Source organism: Pteropus alecto, unplaced genomic scaffold, assembly GCF_000325575.1.
Source record: "Pteropus alecto unplaced genomic scaffold, ASM32557v1 scaffold593, whole genome shotgun sequence".
Taxonomy (NCBI): Eukaryota; Metazoa; Chordata; class Mammalia; order Chiroptera; family Pteropodidae; genus Pteropus; species Pteropus alecto.
In genome coordinates, this window is record NW_006434824.1 from 43,551 (window position 1) to 50,496 (window position 6,946).

Below are 6,946 nucleotides of genomic sequence, written 5' to 3' on the forward strand. Positions count from 1 at the left end.
CCTTTATTTTGGAGACAGAACTCCATTTTTTTTTTCTTTTCTTGGGTTACTATGCCTCAGTATTCCTTATACTCTTAGTGAAAATGTCAATTACAGTGCTCTGAAGCCTACCCTTGGCGTAGGGTACATGTATGTCTTAACCAACGCTAATCAGATGTTCCCCCTCAGACAATTGACCCTCAGATGTTCCCCCTCAGACAGTTGATCTTGTGCTTTAGGTACAAGATCCCAGGTGTCTCAATGACATTGCCCCCCCCCAAAAAAAGCAGTATTCTGAGTTTCTGATCAAGATCACTAAAGGTTTTCTTGTTTATTTTTTGTCCTTCCTTAGTCTCTATTTAACTTTTCCTTTGTGCAAGCCACCAAATATTCTTTTGACAAGTTCTTTTTAGTATGCTTCCAATCAAATAATCATCCCAAGTACAGTTTGGAATGGCCAATTTAGTTCATATCAGAAAATAGGGGCCATATCTCCCCACCTATAAAAAGACTGCATTGTCCCTCCCAAAGTACCAAAGACATTATAAAATAAAAATTTACACTTAGTGTTCAAAACTTAATCAAGCATTTTCTTTTTTCATATTTTCTCCTTTTCAAAATAGGTGATTATATTATTATGACCATTGATTTGGGGGGAAATGTTGTCTATATTTTTGTTCATACATTATCTGATTGTCAATAATGATCAGGGCACTCAAATTTAAGGACTCTTAAAGGTATGACTGCTTTTCTATATGTCCCAAACTACAACTAAGTTCTGCAAAGTACTTAGAGAAAAATACAAGGTATCCTATATACAATCATTAAGAGGAATCAATGAAGCATTTTTCGTATGTGATTACCATATTTTTAAATGTCAATCAAACATATCATAGCTAGTAATAACAATAAAAAGTAACAGTAATAATAATTGTAGCTTTCTAAATTGGATGTCGTTCTCATAAGTGCTATGCAGATATCATTTTGCTTGAAATTTTCAGACACCCTAAGAAGTGTAGTAATATTTATCTTGATATATAATGTTGATTCTAAAGCTTAGTGAGGTTAGTAAAGATGAAAGATGCGTATGGAACCCAGTCCTGTCTGATACTAAAGTCAGGGAAACTTGAACAATTTGTTACATTAAATTTTTAGGTACCTGCCTTTTCCCTACTAATCTATTAAGGTAATTTTTAATATGAGTTGTGCCATTGATAAATCATCTGAGTTATAACATTTTTCATAATTTTTTAATAAAATTTCTCTTTACCTCGTGTCCTTTAATCTCATGTAATCTTAGCATTTATGGAATATCATCTAATAGGAATCTTCCATTAGTTAAACTGAGATGCTGGACTGGCTAGAGCATCCAACTGCCTTTTGCATTTTAATAAAACATAAGCATAGCAATCTTGATCAAAGAATCTTGATAAAAAGCATATGCTGTAAATAAATAAATGAGAATAGACTTTGAAAACTGAAGATGACAGACAGCATTAAAATAATGATTTACCTTAAATTGTCTGCAATTATTTTCAAGGTATTACATAGGTACGAGATATCAAAAGGGAGCAAAACAAGAACAGGATTGATTAATTGAACTTATAAAAGTACCTGGAGATAAAAAATGAATTAGCTTTGCAAGAAGACTTGTGTTTTAAATAATGATTTAAAAAATAACAAACTAAATAATTGTTTTCTATTTCTGAAACATAAAATTCTCTGTTTGTGCTTTTGGATTCATACAAAATATGAATTAAACTGAAATGTAGTCCTCAAAAATATAAAAATCAAAAAATCAGAAAATATTTAAGAATTCACTAAATTGTCAATTGTGTACTGTGTAGAGAAAACCAAGAAATCCTTCACATACTGTAATTTCCCTGTTTCTTCCACAGAAAAGTTGTCATTAAATTTGACATTAAATGTAGTTATTGTGTGGTCAAACTGACAGTCACTAAACATATTTTTTTTAGTTGTAAATTTTCTTGGACATCAGTTACGTTTGAAGTTTTCACCATCCTTTACCTCTCTTGTAATTCCTCCTCTCCTTTGGCTAACAGGCCATCATTACACGCTGTTAACTCCTCTTTCCCATGGCCTCTTCAGTGTTTCTTTCTCTCATTCACTCAATGAAGGGCTTCTCTGAACTCAGTGTTTTGCTCTTTTCTCCTGCCAGTCTCTCAGAGTGACAGGGCTAGATGGCCTTGGAGGCTCATTAATTCTTCTCTTTTGACAGAGAAACATGTAAGTAGGTCATTGGATCAGGAGTGGCTCAGTGTTGCTAAACTGCCTCTCCCTGGTACAAGCTGCTTAGCTTCATCAGCTCTCCTGCCTTAGGATATGTTTCCTTGACTGGGAAGCTCCCATTGTTACATGTAGAATGCATTTCTCCTTACCTCACTTCCAAAGTCCCTTTCAATACGTAGAGTAGTACTACCTTAAGTCCGTTGCTTTTAGCTCCTTTTATGGTGTGTTCAGGTTTGTACAAATTAAGTTCTTTCTATGGGTTAGGAAAACTAGAGAGATTCTTTTCTTTCTTTGATGCCTTTCTGCCTGATTTCCCAAATTAAAGTTCATTTTAGGTTTATACCATATGATGCTAGTTACCCTTTGCATAACTGTCCCTTTGCTTAAGTAATCATTCTATATGATTTCTTCCAAAGTCTAGATGCTCCGTCTTGAACCTCTTTCAAATGTTCAGTTTCTTATTTCCAACGATTTTCTTGATTAACTTATGTTACCTAGGATAAAAAGTATAAAATTATCTTAATTTTATTCCTTTCTCTTCATCGCCAGTCATCAAGTCTTATCATCTTTTCTTTTGTATGTCCTGTATTTTCCCCATCTCAATGTCTATGATTAATTTTATGTGTTAACTTGACTGACCTAAGGTAAGCCCAGATAGCTGGTGAAATATTATTTTTGAGTGTATCTGGGATTTGAATCAGTGGACTGAGTAGAGAAGGTCACTCTCACTGATGTGGGTGGGTATCATCCAATTTGATGAGAGCCTGAACAGTAAGTACAAAAATGGTAGAGAAACAGCAAATGTTCTCTCTACTTGAGCTTGACCATCTATCTTCTTCTGCCCTCTGACACTGGCGTTCCTGGTCTCTGAGCCTTCACACAGACTAGAGTTTACACTATTTCCATTCACTCCTGGTTCTCAGGCCATTGGACTTGGACTGAAATTATACCACCAACTTTCTTGAGCCTCCACCTTTCAGAGAGACAATCGACAATGGCACTTCTAAAGTCTCTGTAATCATGTGATCCAATCTCTGAAAATCAATTTATCTATTTCTATGTCAGTTTCTAACATGCATCTGTCTGTCTGTCTGTGTGTCTCTCTATTATCTATCTGTATCTCTCTATCTCTCCATCTATATCTACCTATCAATCTATCCATCTATCTATCATCTATGATCTATCATCTGTCTCTATCTATCTATCTATCTATCTATCTATCTATCTATCTATCCTCTTTAAATACACTGTGATTTTAAAAACACCTATTTATAATAAGAGTAATGCATAAAAGTGATAATATACAATCTTTTGGAAACTATGTTCCAGAAATGTTCAACATCAGTGTTCTCTTAAGTGCATGCCTTGAAATTCTAGGTTTTTTTCAGAAATATTTCTGTAATAAATTGCATTTGAGAGCATAGCATAATATACCTCTCATCATGGATTCAGATGGCCCTATAGTGTATCAAGGCCTTCAGAAATTCCATTTTAAAGTATTACATAAATTACATGTAAGAACTGTAATCTCTTCCTATATATCATTTGAGTGCATTCTTTGACTTAACAGCATTATCAATACTAGCACTGAATCGTTTACTGGACTTCTGGATTACAGAATGCAGGTATTCAAAAACCTGTTTCTTTTGCATGTACACGAAATGTCTCTAAGGGATATAGTTTTCCTATCCCCTGCTCATGGCAACAAATGAACCGCCGTATTGAAACATCAATCGGCATTGTATATTGTAATACTTTGAGGTCTCTTCAGCATATATCCTCCCTTTCAAAATGTGGCAGGTTATCTATTTATCACTTGCCACATAGGATGAGTTTGGAGCCCAGGTCAAAACAGAAGCTGGCAGAATGGAAGTCGCTCAAGTCACAGCCATTTCCTCAAGCATGATTCCACAGAGTAAGCTCACTTGCTGGTTAAGCGCAATTGGATCCCAGGTTTAAGGCTCCAACAGTTCCTTAATGAAACATCTTTGGGAGATGGCCTTCAACTTCCATATGATTTTTACAATACACTTTCTGTTCATGCATGAATGATGGTGCAGAGGACACAGATTAAAAAACAACTCCTCACCAGAGAGATTACTCATCACTCTCGTCAATGACAATACATGGAAGACACTGTGGCTTTTAATTTAACAGAAGTTAAAGTGATGCTTTTATAAACGACAAACAAGCTCCCACTGTATTAGTTGTTGCTCACACAGTCTTTGCAGATGGTAAGTTCAAGAGCATGGATCTCTAAAGAATGTTTGCAACCAACTCTTTGATACTGAGAGAAGTCTCATCATAAACAAACCTACGGTCGTGAAAGACTGGTTGGAAGTTCTCTCTGGTCAAAAACATTGGGACACGTGCCTGCTCAAATAAAAAATGTATTACATGAATTACAAGTAAGAACTGTAATCACATCTTATATATATTGTTTGAGTGCCACCTTAGACATTACAAAATTCACCACAATCCTGTTGAAAATTTGTACAAAGAGGGTTAAAGCTTCCGTCGTGTGAGACGTCAACATTGGGTAATTCCGGGGTGCACTCAGCGGGCACATCTACAGGGATGATTGACACCCCCCAGTGGGGTACCCGAAGTCCACCAAACGCAGGCACCGATCCTCCTCACTTACCGGCCAACACACCAAAAATCTGTTGCAGGAAGCAAAACCCGATGGAGGAATTCAGACGCTCAGACAACTTTGTTAGAGGAAGAAGAATTTGGTAGGCCGGCCAAGAGCATGGGGTTAACAACTCCATGCACGTGCTCCTCCTAGTTGGATTGATTACATCTTATATACTTTCACAGTGTCCGTGCATGTGATTCCTTTGTCAGAGGTTTCACATGTGCCTCCTTACTCAGGATGGATAGGGGGAGCTTTGGGTGAAGGGGGGAGGAATTTCCAGACCAGTGGTCTTATCCATTTACAGGTCATTTTGCCTTGTAGAACCCACGACCTTGGCGCTATCGATACTGTTGTAGAATTCTCAGAGAGACGGGACACTGAGACAATAAGCAGAAAGTTTCACTTACTGATGCTGGCCCCGGCTCAGCAGATTGCTACCTAAAGGCTGAGCTTAATTGTAACATAACAAGCATTTTTACACAGTCTTCTTATTCCTACGCAGCTACAGAGGTAAGGATGAACATCAGTTGGTTGGCAAGCCGTCAATCAACAGACGTGGGCTGGAGAGTCCTTGAGGTGGGAGAGGTAGCTGTGGGAAAACAAGTTAGCTGAAGATCACTGGGCAGAATGCGGGGGAGAGAGAGCAGTTTTAACCGGCTGAGTCGGTTATTTCTGCAGGCCCTTTCCTTTGCATTTTTTTCAGATGCCTCTTCTCCTCTCTCAATATAAATATGGGTTTACTTCTGGACTCTCGATTCTGTTCCACTGGTCCGTGTGTCTGTTTTGCTGCCAATACCATGCCGTTTTGATTACTGTCACTTTGTAGTAGAATTTGAAGTCGGGCAGAGTGATGCCTCCAGCCTCATTCGTTTTTCTCAGTATGGCTTTGGCAATTTGGGGTCTTTCGTACTTCCATACAAATCTGATGATTTTTGTTCTGTTTCTTTAAAAAATGACGATGGGATTTTGATGGAGATTGCATTAAATCTGTGTAATGCTTTAGGTAATACGGTCATTTTAACTATGTTGATTCTTCCATCCAAGAACAGGGAATATCTTTCTATTTCTTTGTATCTTCTTCGATTTCTTTTAATAGGGTCTTGTAGTTTTCATTAAACAGGTCCTTCACATGTTTCATTACATTTATTCCTAGGTATTTTATTCTTTTTGTTGCCATTGCAAAAGGAATTATTTTTTCCACTTTTTTTTTTCTGATGCTTTATTTTTAGAGTATAGGAACGCTATGGATTTTCGAACGATGATTTTGTATCCAGAGTCTTTACTGTATTTGCTTATTGTACCGAGTAGTGTTCTTGTGAAGTCGTTAGTGTTTTCTATATAGAGAATCATGTCATCCACAAATAGTAACAGTTTGACTTCTTTGTTTCCTATGTGCATGCCTTTTATATCTTTCTCTTGCCTGATTGCACTCGCTAGGACCTCCAATGTTATATTGAATGACAGTGGCAATCATGGACAGCCTTGCCTTGTTCCTGATCTTAGAGGGAAGGTTTTTAGTCTTTCACCATTAAGTATAATGTTGGCTGAGGGTTTGTCATAGGTGGCCTTTATTATGTTAAGTTACTTTCCATCTATACCAATTTTGTTAAGTGTTTTGATCATGAATGGATGCTGTACCGTTTTGTTTTTCTTTTATGCCTATAGCACCTGGTCTTCCTAGGTGGTCTCCCATCAAAGTACTAACTAACCAGTCCCGACTCTGCTTAGCTTCCGAGAATAGACGGGATCGAGCGTGTTCAGGGTAGGATGGCCGTAGACTGGATGCTGTATCTCGTCGAAGGCTTTTTCTGCATCTATTGATATGATCATATGATTCTTATTTTTAATTTTGTTTTGTGGTGTATCACATTAATTGATTTGGCTATGTTGAACCATCCCTGTGCCCCTGGGATGAAGATCTTGGTGTATAATCTTTTTAATATGTGGCTGTACTCGGTTTGCTAGCATCTCATTTAGGAATTTTGCATCTGTGTTCATGAGAGATATTCGTCTGTGGTTTTCTTTTTTGTGTGTGATATCTTTACCAGGTTTTGGTATCAGAGTAATATTGGCCTCGTG

General features: G+C 37.2%; 1 pseudogene; it reads right to left on the reverse strand.

The window, feature by feature from the left end:
- Positions 1–6,523: 6,523 nt before the first annotated feature.
- LOC112478143 lies at positions 6,524–6,646 on the reverse strand (annotated as a pseudogene).
- Between the last annotated feature and the right edge of the window lie 300 nt (positions 6,647–6,946).